The sequence below is a fragment of the Ranitomeya variabilis genome, chromosome 6 (genome assembly GCF_051348905.1).
Source record: "Ranitomeya variabilis isolate aRanVar5 chromosome 6, aRanVar5.hap1, whole genome shotgun sequence".
Taxonomy (NCBI): Eukaryota; Metazoa; Chordata; class Amphibia; order Anura; family Dendrobatidae; genus Ranitomeya; species Ranitomeya variabilis.
The window spans coordinates 385,360,130-385,373,065 of NC_135237.1; positions in this window are offsets into that span (position 1 = coordinate 385,360,130).

Consider the following 12,936-nt stretch of genomic DNA (forward strand, 5'->3'; position numbering starts at 1 on the left):
CTGCCATGCGAGCTGAGCAGACGCCAGGGCAAAGGCAACAAAAGCACCATCAGTATGCGTAAACACATGTCAGCCAAGCACCCTAGTTGGTGGGTGGAACAACAGAGTACCAAATCAGTGTCTTCGGGTCAAACCACTGCCATGTCACCTGTGATCTGTCCTTCCCAATCTGCTGGCCAGGAAGCAGGTGCTCATACCTCCTGCTCACAAGCTGCGGTTGCAAAGACACATGACACAACAATCCCATCCACTTGTTTGTCCCAGCCAAGCGTCCAGTTGTCCGTGCCCCAGATCTATGAAAGGAAGCGTAAATACCAAGCCACACACTCACAAGCACAAATACTAAATGCACACATCTCCAAGTTGCTAGCCATGGAGATTTTGCCGTTTAGACTTATGGGGACACAGTGTTTCCGTGATCTCTTGCCTGTGGCTACCCCCACGATACTCTGCTCCCAGCCGGCACTATTTTTCCCGGTGTGCTGTCCCTGCATTACACCAGCATGTGTTAAACCATCTAAAGTGTGCTCTCACCAATGCCGAAACCGGGAAGGTCCACCTAATAACAGACACGTGGACAAGTAGTTGTGGACAGGACAATACATTTCTATCACAGCACACTGGCTGAGCCTGGTGGAGGGTGGGACAAAGTCGCAAACTGGAACATCACTTATCCTACCCATGCCACATATAGAGGGCTGTTATGATCTGGTGGCCTAAGAGCAGCATGAGACGTACTCTGAAGAAGGTGGTACCTGTACTAACCGCAGACCCTGAACCTAACACCGCAACTAGAAGTAGCCGTGGAATGTACCTAGCGCTCCCTGGACATCTCGACACAGCCGGAGGACTAATTACCCCTAAAGATAGAAAAGGGAAAACTGTCTTGCCTCAGAGAAAATTCCCAAAGGATAGGCAGCCCCCCACAAATATTGACTGTGAGAGGAGAGGGAAAAAACATACACAGACTGAAATCAGAATTTAGCAAAGGAGGCCACTTCTAGCTAAATAGAAAGGATAGGACAGAGTACTATGCGGTCAGTATTAAAACACTAGAAAATATCCACCACAGAAAATACAAAAACTACACAGCTAACTAAAGATATGGAGGGTATATCTGCATCTCCAGAGATACCAGCTTGGCTAAACAAATCCTTATACAGACCAAGCTGGACAAGACAAAAAAAACATGGAAAAGAACTGAACAATAAGGCCACAGCATGTGGACAGCAAAAAATCAAGGCCAGAACTTATCTTTGTTGAAAAGAACTGCAAAGCAGGAGAAACCCGGCAGAGATGTGAATCCTCCAGGAACAATGGACAACTGGCACTGACTAAAGGGTGAAGCAAGACTAAATAGCCCAGTCAGATTTGCAAAAAGTGAACACACCTGACAAATGCTGCGACTCAGAGACAGCAGCGCTACCACTTACAACCACCGGAGGGAGCCCAAGAGCAGAATTCACAACAGTACCCCCCCTTGAGGAGGGGTCACCGAACCCTCACCAGAGCCCCCAGGCCGATCCGGACGAGCCAAATGAAAGGCACGAACCAAATCATCAGCATGAACATCGGAGGCAACAACCGAAGAATTATCCTCCTGGCCATAACCCTTCCATTTGACAAGATACTGAAGCCTCCGCCTCGAAAAACGAGAATCCAAAATCTTCTCAACCACATACTCCAACTCCCCATCAATCAACACCGGGGCAGGAGGATCAACAGAGGGAACAACGGGCACCACATATTTCCGCAACAAAGATCTATGAAAAACATTATGGATGGAAAAAGAGGCTGGAAGGGCCAAACGAAAGGACACCGGATTGACAATCTCACAAATCCTATGAGGGCCAATAAACCGAGGCTTAAACTTAGGGGAAGAAACCTTCATAGGCACATGACGGGCAGACAACCAGACCAAATCCCCAACCCGAAGCCGGGAACCAACACACCGACGACGGTTAGCAAAACGCTGAGCCCCCTCCTGAGACAACACCAAATTGTCAACAACATGAGCCCAAATTTGCTGCAACCTGTCAACCACAGAGTCCACCCCAGGACAATCAACCTGCCCCGAAGAAAAATGAGGATGAAAACCAGAGTTACAAAAGAAGGGTGAAACCAAGGTAGCAGAACTAGCCCGATTATTATGGGCAAACTCGGCCAATGGCAAGAAAGCCATCCAATCATCCTGATCAGCAGACACAAAGCATCTCAAATAAGTTTCCAAAGTCTGATAAGTTTGCTCGGTTTGGCCATTTGTCTGAGGATGAAATGCGGAAGAAAAAGACAAATCAATGCCCAGCCTAGCACAAAAGGCCCGCCAAAACCTAGAAACAAACTGGGAACCTCTATCGGACACAATATTCTCCGGAATGCCATGCAAACGAACCACATGCTGAAAAAACAACGGAACCAAATCAGAAGAGGAAGGCAACTTAGGCAAAGGTACCAAATGAACCATCTTAGAAAACCGGTCACAAACAACCCAGATAACTGAGATCCTCTAGGAAACCGGAAGATCCAAAATAAAATCCATAGAAATATGCGTCCAAGGCCTCTCAGGGACCGGCAAAGGCAAAAGCAACCCACTAGCGCGGGAACAGCAAGGCTTGGCCCGCGCACAAGTCCCACAGGACTGCACAAAAGAACGCACATCCCGTGACAAAGAAGGCCACCAAAAGGACCTACCAACCAAATCTCTGGTACCAAAAATCCCCGGATGACCAGCTAGCACAGAACAATGAACCTCCGAAATCACTTTACTAGTCCATCTGTCAGGAACAAACAATTTCCCCACTGAACAGCGGTCAGATTTATCAGCCTGAAATTCCTGAAGAACCCATCGTAAATCAGGGGAGATGGCAGGAAGAATCACCCCTTCCTTCAGAATACCGACCGGCTCAAGGACCCCAGGAGAATCAGGCAAAAAGCTCCTAAAGAGGGCATCAGCCTTAACATTCTTAGAACCCGGAAGATACGAGACCACAAAATCAAAACGGGAGAAAAACAGGGACCATCGGGCCTGTCTAGGATTCAGCCGTTTGGCAGACTCGAGATAAATCAGATGCTTATGATCGGTCAAGACCACAATGCGGTGCTTGGCTCCCTCAAGCCAATGTCGCCACTCCTCAAATGCCCACTTCATAGCCAACAACTCACGATTGCCAACATCATAATTGCATTCCGCAGGCGAAAACTTTCGAGAAAAGAAGGCACACGGTTTCATCAAGGAACCATCAGAATTCCTCTGAGACAAAACGGCCCCTGCCCCAATCTCAGAAGCGTCAACCTCAACCTGAAAAGGAAGAGAAACATCCGGCTGACGCAACACAGGGGCAGAAGTAAATCGGCTTTTAAGCTCCTGAAAGGCAGAAACAGCCGGAGAGGACCAATTCGTCACATCAGCACCTTTCTTCGTCAAATCGGTCAGGGGTTTAACCACACTGTAGAAGTTGGCAATGAAACGGCGATAAAAATTATCAAAGCCCAAACATTTCTGAAGGCTCTTCACGGATGTGGGCTGGATCCAATCATGAATGGCCTGAACCTTAACCGGATCCATTTCTATAGATGAGGGAGAAAAAATGAAGCCCAAAAAAGAAATCTTCTGTACTCCAAAGAGGCACTTAGACCCCTTCACAAACAAGGCATTATCACGAAGGATCTGAAATACCACCCTGACTTGTTTCACATGAGACTCCCAATCATCTGAAAAAATCAAAATATCATCCAAATATACAATCATGAATTTATCAAAATAATTCCGAAATATATCATGCATGAAGGACTGAAACACAGATGGAGCATTAGAGAGTCCGAATGGCATCACAAGGTATTCAAAATGGCCTTCGGGCGTATTAAACGCAGTTTTCCTTTCGTCACCCTGCTTAATACGAACAAGATTATATGCCCCTCGAAGGTCAATCTTAGTAAACCAACTAGCCCCCTTAATCCTAGCAAACACATCAGAAAGCAAAGGCAAAGGGTATTGGAATTTGACCATGATCTTATTCAAGAGGCGATAATCAATACAGGGTCTCAAGGAGCCATCTTTTTTGGCAACAAAAAAAACCTGCTCCCAACGGTGAAGAAGATGGCCGAATATGGCCCTTCTCCAAGGACTCCTTAACATAGCTCCGCATGGCGGTATGTTCTGGCACAGACAGGTTGAAAAGTCTGCCCTTAGGGAACTTACAGCCTGGAATCAAGTCAATAGCACAATCACAGTCCCTATGCGGTGGAAGGGAACTGGACTTGGGCTCATTGAATACATCCTGGAAATCTGACAAAAACTCAGGAATTTCAGAAGAGGGGGAGGAGGCAATTGACATCAAAGGAACGTCATGATGAACCCCCTGACAACCCCAACTAGTCACAGACATAGATTTCCAATCTAATACCGGATTATGCACCTGTAACCATGGGAAACCCAGCACAATAGCATCAAGCAAATTATGCAACACCAGAAAATGACAATCTTCCTGATGGGCTGGCGCCATGCACATGGTCAGCTATGTCCAAAACTGAGGTTTATTTTTAGCCAACGGTGTAGCATCAATGCCCCTCAAAGGAATAGGATTCTGCAAAGGCTGCAAGGGGAAACCACAACGTCTGGCAAATTCTAAGTCCATTAAGTTTAGAGCGGTGCCTGAATCCACAAATGCCATGACAGAAAATGACGATAATGAGCAGATCAGGGTCACAGATAACAGAAATTTAGGTTGTACAGTACTGATGGTAACAGAACTAGCAATTCTCTTGGTAGGCTTAGGGCAATCAGAAATAACATGAGCAGAATCGCCGCAGTAAAAACACAACCTATTCTAACGTCTGAATCCTTGTCGTTCAGCTCTAGACACAATCCTATCACACTGCATAGGCTCAGGACTGCGCTCGGAAGACAATGCCATAGTGTGCACAACTCTGCGCTCGCGCAAGCGCCAATCAATCTGAATGGCCAGAGACATAGAATCATTCAGACCAGCAGGTATGGGGAACCCCACCATAATATCTTTAACGGATACAGAAAGACCCTTTCTGAAGATTGCCACCAAGGCATCCTCATTCCATTTAGTCAGCACAGACCATTTTCTAAACTTCTGGCAACATGATTCTGCCGCTTCTTGACCCTGAGACAGGGCCAACAAGGTCTTCTCAGCATGATACACTGAATTAGGTTCGTCATACAATAACCCAAGCGCCTGAAAAAAGGTGTCTACATTAAGCAATGCCGGATTCCCAGGTTCCAGGGCAAATGCCCAATCCTGGGGGTCACCATGCAGCAGAGATATAACAATTTTATCCTGCTGGATGGGATCACCAGAGGAACGGGGTTTCAGAGCAAAAAACAGTTTACAGTTATTTTTAAAGCTCAGAAATTTGGATCTATTCCCAAAAAACAAATCAGGAGTTGGAATTCTAGGCTCTAAAACCGGAGTCTCAACAATATAATCGGAAATACCCTGTACTCTGGCAGCAAGTTGATCCACACGAGAAGCCAATCCCTGAACATCCAAACCAGCGCTGAACTCCTGAGCCACCCAGAGGTAAAGAGGGAAGAGAAAAAAAAAAAACAACAGACTACAGAAAAAAAAATGGCTCAGCACTTTCCTTCCCTTCTTCTGAGATGCGGTTAACTCATTGGGGCCAGTTGTACTGTTATGATCTGGTGGCCTAAGAGCAGCATGAGACGAACTCTGGAGAAGGTGGTACCTGTACTAACCGCAGACCCTGAACCTAACACCGCAACTAGAAGTAGCCATGGAATGTACCTAGTGCTCCCTGGACATCTCGACTGTTATGGTCTGGTGATGTAGGAGCGACATGCGACTAGCTCTGAGCAGGTGGTAACTATACAGACCGCAGTTCCTGATCTTAACACAGACACTAGCAGTAGCCGTGGAATGTTCCTGTCACTCCCTGGACACCTCGTCACAGCCGGAGAACTAGCTACCCCTAAAGGTAGAAACAGGAAAGCTATCTTGCCTCAGAGAAAATCCCCAAAGGATAGGACAGCCCCCCACAAATAATGACTGTGAGAGGAGAAGGAAATGACATACGTAGTATGAAACAAGATTTAGCAATGGAGGCCACTTCTAGCTAGATAGAATTAGTACAGGACAGAACACTGTGCGGTCAGTAATAAAAACTAGAAAAAGTCCACCGCAGAGAAATGCAAAAATCTCCACACCTGACTAAAGATGTGGAGGGCAAACTCTGCTGCCCAGAGCTTCCAGCTTAGCGAAATAAGTTCATACTGATAAGCTGGACAAAGGAGCAAAACATAGAAAGTGCTGAACAACAAAGTCCACAACAAGTGAACTGCAAAAGGACAAGCAAGGACTTAGCTTTGCTGAACTGGTCAGAGTGTCAGGGAAATCCAAAGAGCCGTGACTCCAGGCTGGAACAATTGTCAACTGGCATTGAATGAGAGAAATGGCCAGACTAATATAGCCGAGCCAGAAAGACGATCAGTGAAAACAGCTGCTGATGCTAAATCCCAGAAGCAGCCATACCACTCAAAATCACAGGAGGGAGCCCAAGAACAGAATTCACAAAAATGCCACTTACAACCACCGGAGGGAGCCCAAGAGCGGAATTCACAACACTCGACACAGCCAGAGGACTAATTACCCCTAAAGATAGAAAAGGGAAAACTATCTTGCCTCAGAGAAAGTTCCCAAAGGATAGGCAGCCCTGTTGTGAATTCCGCTCTTGGGCTCCCTCCGGTGGTTGTAAGTGGCATTTTTGCGAGTTCTGCTCTTGGGCTCCCTCCGGTGGTTTTAAGTGGTACTGCTGCTCCTTGGATTTAGTAGTCAGCAGCTGCTTCCACTGATTGTCTTTCTGGCTTGACTATTTAGCCTGGTTCTATCCTTCAGCCTGTGCCAGTTGTCAATGGTTCCTGGTTGGATTCACATCTCTGCTTGCATTTCCCTGATATTCTGACCAGTTCAGCAAAGATAAGTCCTTGCTTTGTTCTTTTGCAGTCCATTTGTTGTGGACTTAATCTTTCTGCACTTTCTATGTTTTTTCTAGTCCAGCTTGTCAGTATGGATTTATTCAGTTAAGCTGGAAGCTCTGGGAAGCAGATTTACCCTCCACACCTTTAGTCAGGTGTGGAGATTTTTGTAATCTCTGTGGTGGATTTTTCTAGTTTTTAATACTGACCGCACAGTATTCTTTCCTGTTCTATTTATCTAGTTAGACTGGCCTCCTTTGCTACATCCTGGTTTCATTCTGCGTATGTCATTTCCCTCTCCACTCACAGTCAATATTTGTGGGGGGCTGTCCTATCCTTTGGGGATTTTCTCTGAGGCAAGATAGCTTTCCTGTTTCTATCTTTAGGGGTAGTTAGTCCTCCGGCTGTGACGAGGTGTCTAGGGAGTGACAGGAACATCCCACGGCTACTTCTAGTGTTGTGTTAAGCTCAGGAACTGCGGTCAGTACAGGTACCACCTCCTCCAGAGCACGTCCCATGTTGCTCCTAAACCACCAGCTCATAACACAGCCCCCCACAAATATTGACTGTGAGAGGAGAGGGAAAAAACATACACAGACTGAAATTAGAATTTAGCAAAGGAGGCCACTTCTAGCTAAATAGAAAGGATAGGACAGAGTACTATGCGGTCAGTATTAAAACACTAGAAAATATCCACCACAGAAAATACAAAAACTCCACAACTAACTAAAGATATGGAGGGTATATCTGCATCTCCAGAGATACCAGCTTGGCTAAACAAATCCTTATACAGACCAAGCTGGACAAGACAAAAAAAAACATGGAAAAGAACTGAACAATAAGGCCACAGCATGTGGACAGCAAAAAATAAAGGCCAGAACTTATCTTTGTTGAAAAGAACTGCAAAGCAGGAGAAACCCGGCAGAGATGTGAATCCTCCAGGAACAATGGACAACTGGCACTGACTAAAGGGTGAAGCAAGACTATATAGCCCAGTCAGATTTGCAAAAAGTGAACACACCTGACAAATGCTGCGACTCAGAGACAGCAGCGCTACCACTTACAACCACCGGAAGGAGCCCAAGAGCAGAATTCACAACAGAGGGCCCAACCTCAGTCATGGTTTCCGCAACATCATATACGTCAAATTTCCCCTCTTCCTCCTCCTCCGCCTCCTCATCCTATGCTGAATTACCCTCCACATCACTCCGAAGTTGGGAACTGTGCAGCAGCGCATTGGCAAAGCGGCAACATGCTCTGCTGAAGCTGATCTGTTTAGGTCAAACACCACACACTGCAGCAGAACTGTGGCAAGGAATAAAACAGACCGATCAGTGGCTCTGCAATTGGTGGCGGCATTAAAGCTTAGGAAGCTGGTACACGTGCCATGCATGGCTCACGTGCTTAACCTAGTGGTTCAGAAATTTATCAAAACATACCCTGACTTGCCATACCTACTTGAGAAGGTGCACCGTATTTGTGCCCATTTCCGCTATTCCTCTACTGCTGTTGCCGATCTTGCAGCGCTTCAAAAGCAATTTAATTTGCCAAATCACTGACTCATTTGCGACCTGCCGACACGGTGGAACTCAACATATCATATGTTGGCAAGGATTAGTGAGCAGCAGAGGGCACTTTCTGAATACCAGCTTAAACATGCCCGTCAGACTGCGACTCAGCCAAAACACATAACAGCTGTCGAGTGGGTGTGGATCACTGACATTTGTGAGGTGCTTGATAACTTTGGATAACTTTGAGTACTGAACCAACCTCGTGAGCGTTGATCAGCTTTATCATCCCGATGCTATGTACGTTGAAAGAATCGCTGCATAATCTAAACATGGAATCTTTGAGTGCCCATCAGCAGGGTATGGAGCAAGATTTCACACTAGGTGATCCTACCCAGCCCAGCCAGTATCATGATGATGCAAGATTGGGTGATGAAGATGAGGAGGAAGATGAGGAGGGATAGGACTTATTTTTATGTGGTACTGAGGGACCCATGATGCTACAGAGGGGACTCCCAACCCCAGCTTCAGGTCTGACCAGCATGGGTGGGCTGGAGAGGAGGAGGTGGAAGAGAGTCGGTGTGAGGAGAGGATGGGTATTGTTCCTCCTTTTGGGGCCACAGAACATTTGCCTCATTGCAGCTTGGCACACATGGCACAATTCATGTATAGTTGTCTGTCCCAAGACGCTCGCGTGATCCACATTTTCAACAGCAACCTGTACTGGTTGGCCACCTTTCTCGACCCACGGTACAAGGACAAATTTCCTTGGCTACTGTTGCAGTCACCAAGGGGTTTTACAATTGAATCCATCAAGAGGGCCAAATGATTGACAACATCAGACTCAGACACTCCCTGCGCGCAGGTCCGGAGCTTTTGTTTCCTGATTTGCGTGCTCGGTGTGGCGCCAGGTCCTTGTGCGAGGCCTGCCTGCCGCAGTGCGCATGCGCCGACAGCGCTACTGGGATTGGCGGCTGCCGCACACGTGACTCAGGTCAGGGGGTTATAGGCAGGTCCTGGAGCACCTGAGATTACTTCCCCTTGAAGAAGCAGCGTGTATACGCTGCGAAACGCGCGTCGGGGCCCATCTACCGGCGGGACTCCCCTCTCCTCTTTCCCCCCAAGCACGGGTAAGCTTCTTGCTCATTGTTGCATTGCTACATATGGATTTACTTAAGATGATCAGCGATATATACTCATTTTAGATCCTCTGTCACTATGCACAGAGCAACAATTAGCTGTTTTTGCTTCCCTTGCTGTTATTAGCCCCGGGGCTGTGGTGCCTACATGTTAAGGATATCTCCTCCTGTTATATTTGCCTAATGGCATGCACTATGTTTAATGAGCCACATTTGCACCGTTTCTAATATTGGGGGTTTTTGGGGTCCAGGGGTTTTTTCTTCCCCCATTCGTATGGTGTTGTGGAACACCGGTCATGATCACTTATGTCCTGTTTTTAATATTGCTGTATTAATAAAGAATTTTTATATGTTCATTTACTTCCGGCTCCCGGTTCTCCTTTTTCTAATATTCAGTAGTTGGAGCAATGGTTTAATAAATCCGGGTGACTATTATAGGTACACTGGTACTTTTCCCTGGATTATCTAATATGTATTCGGATCCTTGGTTATTATTAACTATTTCTGTGTGTTTCACAGTTTTTTCCGTGTTTATAATGGACTTTCGTGCGCGTGACCGTACATGGCGCGCACAGCTCAACGAGGTGTTTCATGACGGCATTGAAGGGGGTAATGATGGACCTACCAGAGAGTTACAGGAGGTCATTATACGGTTTAAGGACCTTCTCCGCAAAAGAACGAGCATTTGGTGGAACTATGAATTCCTCGATAAATATATCCAAAGAGACCTCATACCTAGGGGACTCCGTATTCAAGTGTTCCCCTCTTTCCCGATTGATGACGAAGATTTTAGGGGCAAATGGGAGGATCTTAGTAACACCTGCTCTCTAGGGTTCATGACCCTACTTAAACAAATGAATCAAAAATCCCTGGATCTCATTGAGACTGAGATCGATAGTCTACAGGCCACCCTACATAAAGACATGACAGGTGATACTTTAAAAAAACTGAATGATGAAATGATATGGATCTTCAGAGGTGGGCCAAAGAGATACAGGCCACTAAAGCTAAAAAATTCCAGCGTGATATTCAAGATAAGCAACAGTCGAGAGTGTACAGGTGGCAAAATCCGTTGGGTCGTTCTCGTAATAGATCGAGAAATGGTTTTTACTCCAGATCAAGGTCTACTTCTACCCGATCCAACAAGTCTACCTGTGAGGAAGATACCATCGCCTCCGCTCACTCTAGTGGTACTGTTCCTCTGGGACCCAGTGATAAAAGAATGGTCACAAAACAACATAATAAATCCCAGTTGTCCGGAGGGAGGGCTGCCCAGGTTGGTACACAGGGTCATTTACAAGTGCTCAATCTTTCTACCCATACTCTCTCTGAGGATCAGATTTATGTTCTTAGTAGGGGTCTTACCTTTTCCCCCACTAATTCCTTTAATTATTTTGCAGCGTTGAAGGATTTACATTTGTTTTCGCGCAAACTCATCTTAAGGAAGCTCCATGCCAGCAGAGATTGTACGGTGCGGATGAGTGAATTAGAGAGGGAGACTCTTCGGGATTTGGAGGACCTACTCGAGGAACAACAGACATTGGATGTAAGTAAATTTCCCTCCTTAACCCGTGCCAGATCGGCCAAGTTTCCCCCCTTGTCCCTGTCTCCAGCAATAGAAGTATTCACCAAATTGGTGGGTGAGGACTTCAAGAAGCTGTCAGCACGGCGAACATATGACAATCTGACCTTTAAACAACGCCAAGCTATACAACAACTTAAATCTTTGAAAGACGTGGTCTTTAAGCAAGCGGACAAGGGGGGGAACGTGGTGATCTGGCCGTGTGTTAAGTATGAGCGGGAGGTTTTTCGTCAGCTCAGAGATCCCAATACTTACCTCAAGTTATCCTCCAACCCCACAGTCTCCTTCCTACGGGAGCTGGAAAATATCCTCATCGGGGCTCTTGATGATGGGGTGATCACCAAGCAGGTTCTTGATGGGCTGCTGGTGAGGTCACCAAGAGTCCCGACTTTCTACCTATTGCCCAAGGTCCACAAGGATGCCCTCGACCCTCCAGGTCGCCCTATCGTGTCGGGTATTGATGGTATATGTGACCCAGTCTGTCGCTTTATTGATTACTATCTTAAACCACTGGTAGAGACCTTGCCATCTTTTGTAAAAGACACGACGGACGTCCTGTCTAGGGTCGATGGCATCCTTGTGGACCCGGGCACTATTTTTGTTACAGCCGATGTCGAGAGCCTCTATACGTGCATAGACCACTCTCATGGGTTGGCAGCTGTCCGCCGCTTCCTGGGGGCCTCCGACCTGGGCGGCCCTATGTGTGGGCTACTCCTCGAGCTGGTGGAGTATATCCTCACCCACAATTTCTTTGTCTTTAAAGACAGTTTCTATCTTCAGAAGCGTGGCACAGCCATGGGCGCGGCATGTGCGCCTTCGTACGCTAACCTCTTCCTTGGCGCCTGGGAGAGGGAGATTTTTGGCGACGGGGGCCCACCGCTTGCTGCCCATGTGCTGTGCTGGTATCGCTATATCGACGATATTCTGTTTTTGTGGGGGGGGTCTGCCCGCCAGCTCGAGGACTTCATGAGGTGTCTTAATGATAATTTAGTCAATATACGGCTCACACATCATTGTAGTGAGGTCGTGGTCGACTTCCTGGACATCCGTCTGGAGGTCGATTCGGACCGGCGCATCCAGACGGATGTCTATAGGAAGCCGACCGCTGTCAATTCCTTATTGCATGCATCCTCGGCCCACTATCCGGCCACCATTAGGGCTGTCCCGGTCGGACAGTTCCTCAGGGTGCGGCGGATTTGCTCCAGTGAGGCCAGGTTTGAATCACAGGCCCTTGATTTAAAGGATAGATTTGCGGCTCGTGCATACAGCCGCAGATCTATAAAAGCCGGATACGACCGGGCACATTCAACACGACGCGGTGATCTTTTGCACTCTAGGGCCCGACGTCGCACTGTGGGTGGAGATGGACATATTAGATTCATCTCCACCTACAATCATGAATGGGAGAGTATGCGGTCTATATTGAAAAGGCATTGGCCGATCCTTCAGGCCGAGCCTTCCCTGTGTGCCACCCTGGGTACCTCCCCCCTCATGACTCCCAGAAGAGGTACTAATCTCAGTAATATGTTGGTGAGGAGCCACTATGTGCCAGCTCCAGTTAGGAATTTTTTTGGTACTGGTGGCCCTCGCCCGGGATGCACCCCGTGTGGACACTGTCTTGCCTGCGCCAATGTCCTGCGCTGCTCCGATTTTGTTTCTAGTGATGGCGTAAAAACATTCCAGATTAAAGAACGTATATCCTGTGGGACTACCAATGTGATATATTATGCCACTTGTCCATGCCCC